Source organism: Fukomys damarensis, unplaced genomic scaffold (genome assembly GCF_012274545.1).
Source record: "Fukomys damarensis isolate Sample0158 unplaced genomic scaffold, DMR_v1.0_HiC HiC_scaffold_17, whole genome shotgun sequence".
Classification (NCBI taxonomy): Eukaryota; Metazoa; Chordata; class Mammalia; order Rodentia; family Bathyergidae; genus Fukomys; species Fukomys damarensis.
The window spans coordinates 52258738-52274077 of NW_022900929.1; positions in this window are offsets into that span (position 1 = coordinate 52258738).

The window sequence follows — 15340 nt, forward strand, 5'->3', positions numbered from 1 at the left end:
TAATTCTTGTGGGTGCTAGGTATCAAACGCAGGACCTTGTTCTTGCAAGGTAGGCTGTGGCACCACTGAGCTAAATCCCCAGAGCAACTACAGAGAGGCTTTTAAGCACGAAGAAACTATCGTCTAATGTGGCAATGGTAGATACATAAAGATAAATCATCAAGGAGTGGGTATATATTTCCATGCTGTCAGAGTATTCAGCAGTACATTCAATTACTGTGCTTCAGCCAACAACATCTAAAAAAGCTTAGCATTTCACAAAATAATTTTCTAATAGAAACAATTCAACTTTCTACTTATAGGCACATGCATAATGACAAATTAAGTTGTTAAACAGTGTAGTCATTCCACGAACCTGTACTTTCTTCTGCCTCTTTCTTGCCCAGAGCCCTGTAGCCTACTGTCTCACTATTCTCCCTTTCTTTTTGCTAAGACAAAAAAAAGATTCGCAGGAAAGAGAATGAAGAGAAACAGATGGGGTTAGTGGATAAGAAAAATCAAAAAGTACAAGGGCAACCAAGTTGTGTGGTTCTCAGAATACCTACTGATCATTTTAGTTTCTGTTTAACGTGATTTAGGATGGGTCAGTCTGTGGGAAGAAGCAGAGAATGATGGTGCTTAGAAAATCTGTGGGCTCATCCCATTCCTGAGATCGGCCTTTAAGGAGGGTCACTTTGGAACCATTTTTAACATAAGTCATCAATAGAAGTCTCATTTTTGTACACAAACTCAAAAGATTCTAGGAATTTATTAAACAGGAACAAGAGAGGCCTAACAATTTGAGTTAACCTAACCTTTACATGCCCACACAAAAAAGTTCTGTGACCAGATTATTGTTTCCCTAAAGTTTAAGGTAGAGCTAATTTTAATTTGTCCCTCTAAACTCAAAATGGTTGAAATACATTTATTAACTCAATAATTTATTTTATGCTTTGTACAAATCCATTATATATCTTCCAACTATAATGACATATACATTGCATAATTATTCATGCTCCAACATTGTATCATTCTTTTCTCTAAGACAAGGCTTTTCATACTCATGTGCTTTTCATTGCATCATGTTTTTACAATGCTAAGATTTATAGCAAAGAGTTGATGAAATATAATTTCTCTATGGGAATTCCAATACAATTGTAAAAACTGTACCAGTACTTTAATAGATTTTAAATAACATTTTTTAAAGAAATCGATTATTTGGGGACACAGCAACATACAATTTTAAAGATGAAGATATTATAGTGAAATTTTTAAAAGGAATATGTGATAAAAAAGGAATACATGATATGTTTCTTAAAAAGTACATTTTGAATAAAAGTCTGTAGTAATACTGTTTTTGAAATGACTGATAATGTGCTTTTTTTTTGGTACCAGCGATAGAACTTGGGACCTTAAGCTTGCGAGGAAGGCAGCCATAACCACTGAGCTAAATCCCCTGCCCTGAAAGTTATTTTTTAATGAAATATACATGAGGAATAGAGCATAAAATTCAAGTTCAGTGAGTTATGAACATAGTGACAATAAATTTCCATACAACCAATATTCACATGAAGAAACAGAACACAACAAGCATTACCAGGCTTTGTTCCCATGCAACTCCTAGTTATGACTGCTCTCCAAGCATTCAGACTTCAAATGCAAAAAACTAATTGTAATAGATAGTAAGGTATAAGGAATGGAATCATGTGGTATGTACTATTTTCCCATTTTCTTTTGCTCAGTAGTATTTATAAGATTTTTTTTTGGAAGTTAAAATAATTGTGCTTGCAATATATAGTCTTACTGTATAAATACTATCTTACAATGAAGACACTTTCTTGTATATGGGAAACCAACCCTGTATTATCTCAGAACCTTTATGATAAATAATTCTGATATTATATTTCTATATATTGTTTCTGCATACCTCAAAATAAGAGAAGAATGGTTCTTATCTTTAAGGAGCATATAGTTTACAGGGAAGGGAGGTGAGAAGTTGAATTCCTTACTATTTGAATGTGAGATGGGTATCTTTTGGAAGTCTTCTAGAAACAAACTCTAAGGCCATAATCTAGGTCTGCTGAATCAGAACATGCATTTTTACAAAATCCCCAGGAGATATGTATGTGGATTAAAGTTCAAGAAGCACCAATGTAACTTGAATTGAATAGAGATAATGTGATAATACCTGGGAGAAAGAAAGAGACTGACAACTGTGAAGACGGGATGACCCCATAGGGTGGAAAGACCTTAGCAACTGCCCCTTAGCTGGTCTTCAAACAAAGCACAGGCTGCTAGTCCGGAATCATTTTCTAACACAGAAAATTAAATGTTTTTAAAGATAGGTTTGCATGTATTTTGATTTACACATCATTTGGAAAAACACTCATATTACCTTGACAATACATCATATGACAAAAATATAATCATATAAATACACATCTAAAATAAGTTTTAGTTTTAGTTTATCCATTATGTGGTCTGTGAAGGAAAAAATTGACCAGGATGACTTCTGAGAATAGCATTGTCAATTCCTATAATTCATCACTAATGAGTGTAGTGACAACTTAAGAAAACTTACTGCTCCAAGATCTTGTGCTAGGTCAGGCTTAAGTGGAACCAGTTCATACAAAGATGATTATTTGGAAACTGAGACATTTAAAAGCCTTTTTGTGTTTCAGATAGGTGTGGAAATCAGGTAGGTCACAGCAACATATTTTGAGGAGGCCTGTTTGTAGGTATCAAGACTGTCCGTTTGCTTCTTTCCACTATTTTTTTTTTTTTTTTTTTTTTTTAAAAAAAAAAAAAAAAAAAAAAAAAAAGACACATTCTCTATTATGCTGTGCCTTTATATTGATGTGTTTTAATATTATCTCTTTCACATGAAAGACCAAATAAAGGAAATTTTCTGAAGCATTTCTTTCTGAATGACTATATGTACATATAAGCGCCGAGTGAGATTTATACACAAGTGCTGATGAAATGTTTTTCAGAGTAATCTATGATTCTATAGGCAAAAGACAGAATCAAGAGTAAAAACAAAGCCTTTCCAGAGAACATGAAGATATAAAAGTATAAAATTATTTTAATAGAACTCTTATTAACACCTAAGAGTATTATAATACTTTAAGAGTAAATAATGTTTTTGTGATATAGTGATAACCAAGAGCCAAATTAGGAAAATAATAGCTATAAACAAAAAAGCTCTATAACTAGAATTTGATTAGTTATTTTGTTTATAAATAATTTGATTTAATTATCCATACACATTTTAGTATTTGCATGCTTATTTTATCCCTTAGTTGTCAGAACCAATTATAGTTGAATTAGAATTCATTGTAATTGTTTATATTTTATATCAGTTAAATTGGGGATTTCTTCCAGGATGAAAATTCAAAAGCAAATGCTTGGACATAAAAAGCTAATATTGTACTTAGAAAAAGTAAATGTTGTTTTTATATACCATATAAAGTTATCATATGAAGGTCTCAATTTTTGTCCTAACAAATATTAAATATCTCAAGTAACTGATAAATACTTGATATTTGAAAATATGCAGCCCAATTAATCTCTTTCTTATGTGGAATCTCGTTTTTAGAAATGCTTTGTACATTTTTTTCCTAGCAATGGATTTTATCTTGAATACGTGATTATCACTTTTTAGGTGATTCACTTGCCTTCATAAATTCATTTCCTATAATTTTCAGTAATAAATTTCTTATACTAAAAATCACCCTGCTTATGTTTGAGAACTGATAGTTGTTCAATTTAGCAATGCAATGTCCACTTTATGAGTTTGCAGAAAGATAATTTATCATACGGAATTAACTGTCCAGGTGAAGGAATAGCTGAGAAGAATAACTGCTAACAGTAAGTTAACCTACGCATCAACACCATCAAGAATTCTCCAACATCCTTATACTAGGGAGACAAAGGAAACAAATGATAAGGCTGAGGGAGAATCACTGTGGATGACACGAACATAGGGGTCCTGTCCTGTGGCCCTAGAGTGACGAAAGAGACCTGTTGTCACGAACAAGACTGCCTAGGAAAAGTATTCTAGCTGCTTCCCTTTCCTACCTTCCATGTCTTCCATTCTTTCACCACTGACCAATTCAAGCTCAGGGTCTACTAGTCTAAAGCTGAGGAATCCAGCTTTCAGGGATCAGAAGGTTGAGGAATGTATCTGCTGGAAAATAGTCCTGAGATCCACAAAATAATCTTCCAGGTTTTTATGAACACATGCAAAAACTTCAGCTTTCAAAGCAGCTTGTGGCAGTAAAGTTGGAAGGCACACATTGCCCTCAAACAGCTCTCCTAAAAAAAAAAAAAAAAAAAAAAAAAAAAAAAAAAAAACCAAAAAAAAAAAAAAAAAAAATCCAGCACCTGCATTTTTTTCCTCATGAAAGAGGGCAGTGGCCAGCAAAAGAAATGAGAGCAGGAAGAGAATTACATTAATCAAAGCAACTTCTGGTGAAAAGAGGCATGGAAATCTCTAAGCAAGTCATGGAAAGAAAGTCACACTCTTCAAATAACTGAAATGAAAACAAAGCTTCAGATGGTAACTATCTAATCTGACAAAGGTATCTTAAATTGCTCAGGAAAATTTCTTTACAGTAATCTTTCAGGCTATTTAAAACAGAATTTCAGTTGAGGAACTAAACAAAGATGCTAGGATTGGACATAGAAGACAGATGAATTTGGCTGTTATCCACATCAGAGTGGAAGCCAAAATTATGCTGACTAAAAATGGAGCCAAGCGATGTCATATAGATTTGAAAACCATGCTGTGCCAAGGAAGATGTTGTTTTTCAATTCTCAGGTTTAGTGAGGATCATAAGTTGTTTGATTTCTTAATCTAGTTTATGTATCCTAAATATCTTTGCATCTTGGAAGCTCGTATTCCTTTCTTCCGTTTTCCTTTTCTCTCTTATTTCCTTCCTTCCTTTCTTTCTTCTTTCCTTCAGTCCAACTTCTTTCCTCCCTTCCTTCCCTCCTGCTTTTTTATTTTTAAAAAATTCTGTATTTGACAGTTTCAATTTCATTCCAGGTTGGGTCAATGATATATTCCAGTATTTTAGTTCATTTCTATACAACATGCATAGACATACTTCATGATGAATCAGTTGATATTAACTCTTGTGAATATAGATATTTTAAAATTATTTATAATCTTGTTTAGACTAACCACCGAGTCAGTCATGCCTTTGAATAAGCCACACTGGGAGTTTAACAGAGGTCAAGTCTTCAAGGGTTTCTTGTTTTCTCTTTGTGTCCTGTAACTGAAATAAAGAACAAGGGTCATCTTTGCTTAGTATGATGATCTGAATGCATAGATCAACAGAAGTATGGCAAAATTATTTGTAAGGGTGGGGTTTTTTAGGTGATTTATGAATCTGCTCAAAAAGGCATGTGCACATCGGTATGTTAACATGTTCTAATATTTCCAACATATGAAATTACTATTATAAAATTTGGTACCCCCAGATGAGAAATGATAGTTAACTGGTAAAGGAATCTTTTGTCAATCACTTAAGGTTTACCATTGCTTTTCTTTGTAAAGAAATGGATGATAGCTAGAAGAATCAAAATCTTCCAGAAGATAAACCTCATAGTTTTGAATGACACTTGTATATTTTTACCACTATTTTATCCTAGAGGGGATTTCCAGAGTATGTTAAAGGTGTACAAAACAGAGTGACACAGCAAAAGTTAGAAAGGAGCGTGATAAAAATAAATGGAAATAGAGAAAATATTTGCGTGTGGGTGTGTGTAAATGTATTGTGCTGTGGTTTGTTTTTATTGTTATCGTGATGCAATGCAACCCAAACAGTACAATCAAATGTTCAAGTTATATAAGATGGTGATGATGATAGTACATGCCAAATATTTTGTAAATATAGAATGTGAGTTGTTATTATAATTATCTCTTTAGAAGTCAGAAAAAAGAAAAAATATATTTGACTCTATTTAATTTCAATGGTTTCAAAATCAGAAAATCTACATTTTTCTTAAAATAGTTGTTTCAGCTTTCTCTTTCTGTTCCCCAATACCATGTTGCTAATTTGGCTTTTTACTATATTACGTACTTAGAGAATTCAAAACAATTTTCAGGAATTGAATTCCTCTATTTAGGAGCACAGAATCCACCTAGAAGTCTCAAATCACCACCTGAACCTAAAATACGAACATCTCATTCTGTTTACATTGCTATAACAAACTACCAGAGACTTCATGGCTTAATAAAAGATTTATTCCCCATAGTTCTGGATGGCAAGGAGTCTAAGATTAAGACTCCTTTGCATTCAGTGCCTGGTAAGTCCTCTTTTCTACCTTATAGATTGTACCTTACCAATGCAATATCACATGGTGCTGGGGTTAAAGAAAGACACGCAGGCCTCTGTTATAAGGGTAATAATTCCGTTTGTTTTTGCCTTTTTTTTGGTATTGGGGATCGAACTCAGGGAACTTGCACTTGCCAGGAAGGCAGTGGAACCACTGAGCTAAATCCCCAGCCCAATAATTCCATTTGTGATGGTGCCACCTTCATGACCTACTTACTTCTTAAAGGCCCTACTTCTTAAACCTTAAGCAGATAGTATTTAAATATATAAATTTTGGGGGACACAGATGTATTGAGTTGATAACACTGTTCTTTACTAACTTTCAGTAACACAGATTAAGTATGTAAACTTTGTTAGTCTTCACCCCTAGACCTTTCACACAATGTTTTTCCTGCTTGGACTTCCAAACCCAGGAATATCTCTGGTAAATTCTGTGGTCCTCACTCCGTTTTGCTGCCCATCCTGAGTAGTGAATGATTCACAGGGCAGTCATCAGCTCCCAGCAGCTGCCCCTCCCATTCCCACTGACTTCTGCCTGGCTCGGCTGTGTGAACACAAGGCCGGCAACTTCTTTCCCATCTGCTTGTTCTCTGTTACCCCCCACCCGCAGTGAGCTGCTGTAGTTGCTCTCTCAACTTTAGCCCTTGTCCTTTCAGGCCCTCTTGGTATTTCAATAAATATTCCCTCACATCTCTCTTGGCATCACTTTGTACTTAAGATAGTTTGTTTCAGTTCTTCTCCTGCCAGAGTCCTGCAACGATAATTTTCAAAGTCTGAAAATAATTAAACCATCTTCCAAAACAAACTCGTTATTCACTCATTCATTTACTTTCTGTGTTCTGTAAACACAATCACTACCTTCACTATTACCTCATTACTACTCACAATCTAACAGAATTTACGGTGTAGTGCAAGTTTTGTGATGAAAAAATGGCTGAAACATGACAGGAAACCAAGGGAGTACTGACTGCAACCTGAGAATCTCCTTTCACAGAGATTCTAGATCTTTTTCTGATTTTAAACCAAATACTTAGTCTTTAACTCAAATGTACTTAAAAACAGAAGCAAATACCAGCATGTGGCTTATAAAAGCTTCAATGGCTTTGAATTCTATTGTTTAAATCCAGCATCCTTCACAGGCCTCAAGGTCTCTCACGTGTTCCCCAAACCCCAACTTTTGTCTGTTCACCTTCCCCTTTGCTTGCTATGTCCCACCCTTGCAAACCCTTGGTTTCTTAGAAATGTTAAGATCCTCCCAGCTCAGTATTCCTTCTGGTCCTTGCCTCTGATGAGAATACATTTCCTCCTCTTTCCAACTGATATATTTGTTTTCTCCATCACGTTCTTCTTAGATTAAATGAGATTCTTCTCCAGGGAAATGTCCTCCATAGATGACATTAAGTCCTCTGAGCCTTGTCCCTTTTCTTTAGCTCATTAAGTAACCGTTTGATGTTTTAAAATCTTATTGAGTTTCTTGGTACTTTTTAAGTAATTCAGCACAGTTACATTCATGATTGGGATCTTGTACCTTTACATGACAGGTCTTGGTTCTCATCTTTTCCTCATACTCCTACCCTCCCTTCACCCGCCCTCCCTTCCCTATGTACAAAGACTTTGCTTCCATTTTTTCCTTTTCTCATATTTTTTCTTGTCCCTTATTTCTTTCCCCCTACTCTTCCCACTTCCCCTACAAATAGTTTGATTTTTTGCTTGATTTCTAACATTCCTATTATTCTACAGTTGTGACGAAGTGCCTTCCAGGTAGTAGGCATTCATTATTAGTTGAATAAATAGATGAGGGATATATTTATTTGTAAATTCTGTGTTTCACTTTGCATTTCTTATGAGATCTAAATAGGTTAGTCCATGTAATATGTTCAACATTGTGCTAGAACTACAGTAGTGACTCAAAAAAGTGTCAGAAATTTTTAGATATGTGTTTTCACTTCTGTGGTTGAACAAATGAAGAGAAAATAATGAAAACATTTTTTTCTGATGTGGTTCCTTAGAAGTTTTAGATTGGGTTTTCCAAAAAAGCAGACCCTGATACAAAATTTAAGCGCAAGCTGATATAGATAAACCCAGCAAGCACGATAATGGAAGGAGAGGGTAAGGCCTGGAAGAAAGCGAGCCAGTGGAAGGCATGTTGGTGTGTCACAGTGGGCTCGCCCTGCCGGGCACCCTCTGAGAGTCAGTGCTGACCTAACCTCAGAGCTGCTCATGAATGAGGAAGAAAGCTGGCTCATTTATAAACCACTTTTTCTCCCTCATTAATTGGGAAAGGCTCCTGTGAGAAAGCCCTATCTCTAAGGAACCCCAAAAGTCAATCCTCAGGCTTTTGTGTACTGGTTGAGTTTGCTCTGCTTCTTGTTTGTTGCCTCCCTTTCTCTCCCTCCCCTTTTTGCCATGATAACTGAAGATCTTCTTTGTGAGAATCACATGTTATTTCCTCAAAATAAGTGCTTGTTTTTCTACCATTATCTCAGATTGGTAGCATATTTTTAAAGGAAATTTGGTAATGTGTAGCAAAAAATGAATGCCCTTGGAACCACATGAGTCTACCTCAAGATGTTTTCCTAAGGCAATAATTATAAATATTTACTGATGTTTTCTTATTTTACAAATACATTAACTCAGAAAATGAAAAATGTACAAAATAGAAGCCAAAATACTATGTATTTTTGGTGTAATTTAAATTTAAATTTTAACACATTTGCAGAGATTTTCTATATTTTTCATGTTAAATAATTTTGTGGGGCTGTATTGAGATTTTCAATTTTTTTCAATAGCTGCATTAGTAATATATATATATATATATATATAGCTGCATTAGTAATATATATATATACTAATAAATATATAGCTATATTAGTAATATAAGTATACTAAAGCATTCCAAAGCATATTTAAATGGAAAATACCAATTTTAATACAGTTCCATAACATCATTATCTAGGGTTTGCTATACAGTAAAAATCTAATAAATGGAAAAGAAAGACAATTAAAGAAGGGAGTTTGTGTCAATATATTCATTTCCCTAATGAATATCTCAGGTTGACTGTAAATTCTTGTCATGTTCAGGGGTCTCTGGAGGTCCTGGTTAACCAGCTTCTCCCAAGATGACTTTGCTCCTTTGGTTGGACTCATGTCAGAAATGAGTCTGAGATGCTGGTCTTGGGCTACCTAATCTGGTAATGCACCGACAAGACAAATAGCAGGAGCAGTCCAGAAGCATGGGCAGTATCTATTCAGATGATCAACGCTTGAAAAGATCTAGAGTTTGGGAGATTCTTTCCACAGTCTTGTGTCAGTCAGAGTCAGTTACTTGGTGTTCCTTTTATAAAAGCAGGTTAAGCTTATTCTTATAATGATAAGCTTTGCTTTGAGGTTTATAAAAGTTGCATCTGTGCCCAAGTGCCTTGTCTTCTGGAATGCTCACAGCCAGGTGGACCCTATTGTTCTGTGACAGCTCAGTAGCATGCTGCTGTGTGGTTGTTATGACTAACATTTACCCTATAGTTAGAAAACGTGCCCATCTTAGTTCCTTTTCTCATTGCTGGGATAGAATATTCATTACCTATACTTAAAGGAAAAGAGGTTCTTTTGACTCACAGTTTCAGTTCATGGTCAGCTGGCTCTGAAACAGGAGCAGCACAGTGGAAGGGGCTGAGCAGAGAAAAGCTGCCAATCCTATAGCAAGCAGAAAGCAGACAGAGAAGGGAGGAATCAGAGAGGCAGTCACACAGCCCCACTCACCCATTCTTTTGAACAGAATCAACAGTATTTCATTATTTGTATGTGCCACTTTTTCTATCCTTTGGTTTATGGGTACTCAGGTTGTTTCCATTTCTTGGCTGTTGTGAATGCTGACACAGTGGATAAGAAAGGGAATGTAACTGTACTGTACCCCTAAAATGTACCAACAAACTCAATTAAAGCTGAAAAAAAAAGAAATGGGAGATGTCTCTCAAAATACTGATTTAATTTCCTTGCATAGATAACCATAAGTGGGATTTCTGAATCACACAATAGTTCTATTTTTAATTTTTCAAAGAAACTCTCTACCTTTTTCCATAATGGCATTCCCATCAATAGTGTAAAAATCTTTTCTCTAGTCATTGCCAACATTTGCTTGGTATCTTCCCAAAAGAATTAAAGAATCATACTACAGTGATATATGCTCACCCATGTTTATAGCGGCACAGTTTGTAAGAGCTAAAACTTGGAAACAGCCCAATTGCCTTTAACTGGAGACTGGATAAAGAAGATGTGTTTAAAAATAAATAAATAAAATGGAGTACTACTTGGCCATAAAGAATGAGAAACTAGAGTCGTTTATATCTAAATAGATGCACATTAAGGCAATACCCCAGTGAAATTAATAGGACACACATGTGCAAATACCAAAAAGGTTTTTCTGGTATGAAAAACTAATAGCGCGAATAAGGATCAAAATGTATAATTGATATTGTGTATTAGGAAGAAAAGGTCTAAAGGAGTAGGGGAAGTGGGAGGGGTAGGGGAAAGGTAGGAAAGGAAAAGAAAAACTATGAGAAAATGAAAAACATGGAAAAAAATCTTTGTAAATAGGGAAGGGTGGAGGGGGTGAAGGGAAGGCAAGGGTATGGGGACCAAGATTCGTCATGTAAAGGTACAGGATCCCAATGATGAATGTAACTGTACTGTATACTTAAATTGTAGCTATTATTTGGTTTTTGATAAAACACATCCTAATTTGAGTTAAGTAGTATCTCATTATATTTTTAATTTCATTGTCTTGATGATTAGTCATTTTGAGCATTTTTCATATATCTGTCAGCAGTTTGTGTGTTCTTTGAGGAAATGTCTCTTTAGATCTATTGCTCGCTTTACAGTCAAATTATCTCCTTTATTATATTGAATTTTCCTTATTTGTTCTAGATATCAAACTTTTTTGAGATATAAATTCTGTACTGTGTATTGCCTAAAATTATGAATTTTATTTTATGAAACCATAGGGCAATTTATTCACTTAGATAAATATAATATTGGAGTATAATATATTTCTGAATCTTTGTTACTATTTTGGTTTAGTCAATTTACTTAATAACATCTTTTATAAAAGTTTTGTTCCAGTACAAGGTGATATTATACATATAGTTTTCATGTCTTTGTCTTCTTTATTGTAAAACATTTGGCAGCTCTGTTTTTCCTTTCATTTGTGACATTGAAATTACTAACGTGCAAAATCTCATTTTTCATTAGAATGTTCCTTAATTTTGAGTTCTTTGGTCATTCTTCATGATTAGTTTCAGTTTTTCATTTCCGGCTGATTTTCTGGGTCAGTAATGCTGTGTTCTTCTTGGGTTATCAGACCTGGAGGGACACAACATACATTTGCTCTATACAACACTGTCTAATTCCTCCAATTTTATAGTTACAAGTTTTTCCCTTGCTATGAATGGGGTAAACAGTGGTTAAGACCGTGCATCTCTGCATCAAAATCCACCCTCTCTAAAGGTAATACCAGTTGATGTTGCCTAGCTGAGCAAGCCTTTACAAAGGTATTTGCACAGTGATCACTTTATAAGCCCAGCGTTACACTTACATTTATGGGTTAACACTAAGCATTGCACTATAAGCAAGCACTCTTCCTTTGCTTATTTATTTATGATTGTGCTTGTTAGTATGTATCACATGTAACATTACATATAAAACTGAGTATTGAACCAGCACCCATGTATGCTATTCTGTACATTAATATTAACATATATTTGTGTCACGTGATAGTTCCATTCATCTTGGTAATTGGGATATATACACATTTCATCTTGATCCTTTTTACTCACTGTTCCCTCTTCTCTCCTCTCTCTGTTATATTTAAATGGATAATTCTAGCCTCTCTTTAGAGTACTGTTGGAGTTGGCATGATTAGAAGGAAGGAGGATGAGTTATATGGATATGATAAAGACAATTAAACCTGTTTGTATATTATTATAGATTGTATTCGATATACCTGTGAGGTACTGATAATTTGATGAAAATATATAAGATATAATGATCAAATAAGACATAAAATAATATAAAATGGCAGCAAGTGAGATGAGGACGAATTAGAGGTATATTTAAAGTTTAAATGAATAGGATTTGTTTAGATATATGAGATGAGAAATAAGCACTCTCCCAGGTTTTAACTTGGAACAAATGGAAAGATTTGTTGTTGAGAGAAGACAGGTATACAGCAGGTTTGGGCAAAGAAGCGATTGATTGCTTTCAAGTTCACTACATTTAAAGTGCTTATTAGACACAAGGAAATACAGATGTTAAGTAAGAAGTTGCATTAAGGAGTGCATAACTCAGTACTTTGATGGAGCCTGAAACTTTCTGATTGGAGCAAACCCTCATTAGGGATGTATATGAATACTGAGAGTTCATTTAGAAAGAGAGAAAGGTAAGAGCCTCTAGGATGGACCTTGAATATATTACATGAGTAGAGAAAGAGTTAATAAAATGTTTTAATGTCTCTCTAACAAAGTAGAAAAAACTAATAGAGATTCTTCATTTAAATGTAGAGAATGTTTCAACAATGCAGCCACATTGGTGAAAACATGGTGCTCTACTAAGAGTTGCTTCTCCCACCAGTGTCTGCAACAGGTGTGAATCACTGTCAGTCCTATCAAGTCATTAATCTGTAAGGAAATTCTTCTTGACTCCACTTTGAAAGGATAGACTGAATTCAACTAAATGTCACAACTTGAACCGTTACACTTCTCATTTAAGACTTTATCATCACTCTCCTGGCTAAGTGTAAGAGCTTCACAAAAGTCTTTTTGATCATTTTTCCTCAAATAGAATGATCCTTTTTGTTTATACTGAAAATGAACAATGCAGTGAAAAGGCAGATTGACCTAAAGCTCATCTGCTGTTGCTCAGAATAAGATATGAAGTCCTTACATTGTTCTGGAAGTCTGTATGATTTGGAACTTGCCACATTATATCATTGACTTTATCCTTTCTTTCATTCTCTTTCCCTTTCCTCCATCTCTTGTCCCGTTTCATTTGAAAAAGATCTCCCTACTTCCTATGATTTATATTTTGTTGTCTTTTTATGTTTTGTGCTTCTTATGTAAGGGAAACCATTCCATATTTAAACTTCTGTGTCTGATTTATTTCACTTAGCAGTAAGGTCTCAAGGGGTATCCATTTAGCCTCAACTTTATCCTTCTTTATGGTGGAGTAGTACTCCACTGTATATAAATATCACATTTTCTTCTATTTCGAGAGGTGCTTGCTAAGAAGCTAAGTTGCCAAGGCTGGATTTGAGTTTGAGAACTTCCTGCCTCAGCCTTCCTGAGTGGTGGCACTACAGGCAGCCAATACCACACCTAGCTCAAATTATAGAGAAATGAAACATCTGAATCAATTTCAAAGCAATTATGCTAAGTAAAGAATCCTCACCCCCAAATGTTACGTATTGTATACCTTCATTTAAAAATATTCTTAAATGACAAAATGATAAAGACAGAACTGATTCTGATGACCAGAAGATAAGTATAGGAGAGATAATAGGAAGGAGGTGGATGTGTCTATTTAAAAATTCAAATAGGAGAGATCTGTGTGAGGATGGCACTGTTCTGAATATTTAATATGCTGATATTTACATAAACTTACATATGTGGTAAAACTACCTAGGATTGATTAAATACACACAAACACATATATGCATGAGTCCATGTAAAACTGGGAAGCAGGAATGAGATAGGTAATTGAATTAATGTTAATTTCCTGGTTGTGGTACTGTACATTAGACTTTTAAAAGAGGCTACCATAGTGGAAAATTGGATAAAAGGTGCTCAACATCTTTTTATTTCATTTCTTACAATTTCTTATGAATCTACATTTAATGATTTAATTAAAAGCTTTTAATTTTGTTGTCATTGATGTACAGTATGATACTTTGAGGACAGAACACTTAATCTGTTTTTATTGTGACAGATGATTGCCTTTGTTTCATTTTTGACTGATATGAATAATGTTTTTAATCACATAAATTCAATGTATATGAGGATACACCAACTTCAGAACTATTAATATTTTGGAATGAATATTTTATTACTATTAGGAAGCTGTCCTACAGTTTTTAGGATGTTTAGCAACATCCTGGGCTCAACTCATTAAACATCATCGCACTGTCCTCCAATCATATATGTCCAATATATCCCCAGGCATGGACAACTGTCCTCTAAGGAAGTATAAGCAAGCTCACTTTTGCTTGAGCACTGTTTGTATACATTTGCACACATTTTCTTAAGCTACAACTGTGACTGGAATTGCTGTGAGTCATCAGCTTTAAATGTTAATGTATCTCTCAAAAAGTTGTTGCCCTATTTTTATACTCATTCCTGGGTAAAAGTCCTATTTTTTCCACAATCTTGTCAGTGTTAAGTATTATAAGACTTTTACATTTTAATCATTGTGGTATTTTGGTGGTAAAATTTGCTTCTTTTAATTCTCATTTCTTATTGTTAATGATATTGTGCATCAAAATGTATATATCTACATCTTTCACCTTTTTCTGATAGCCTATTTGTGTTCTTTTCCTATATGTGTATCTATAATATATATGTGTGTGTATGTTTCAATCCATATATATGTTTTTATATATCACTTTTAACTGTACTCTTTCAGAAGTAACAAAATCTTTTCTATCGTATTTCTACTGGGCTACCTTTTAAAATCTGATTTATAAAGATTTTGTTGTTATTGTTGTAGTGCTTTATGGACATAAATCACCTTTTAGATTGGCATACAACTTCATGTGTGTGTGTGTATTTCAATCCATATATATGTTTTTATATATCACTTTTAACTGTACTCTTTCAGAAGTAACAAAATCTTTTCTATCGTATTTCTACTGGGCTACCTTTTAAAATCTGATTTATAAAGATTTTGTTGTTATTGTGGTAGTGCTTTATGGACATATATCACCTTTTAGATTGGCATACAACTTCATGTGTGTGTGTGTATATATATATATA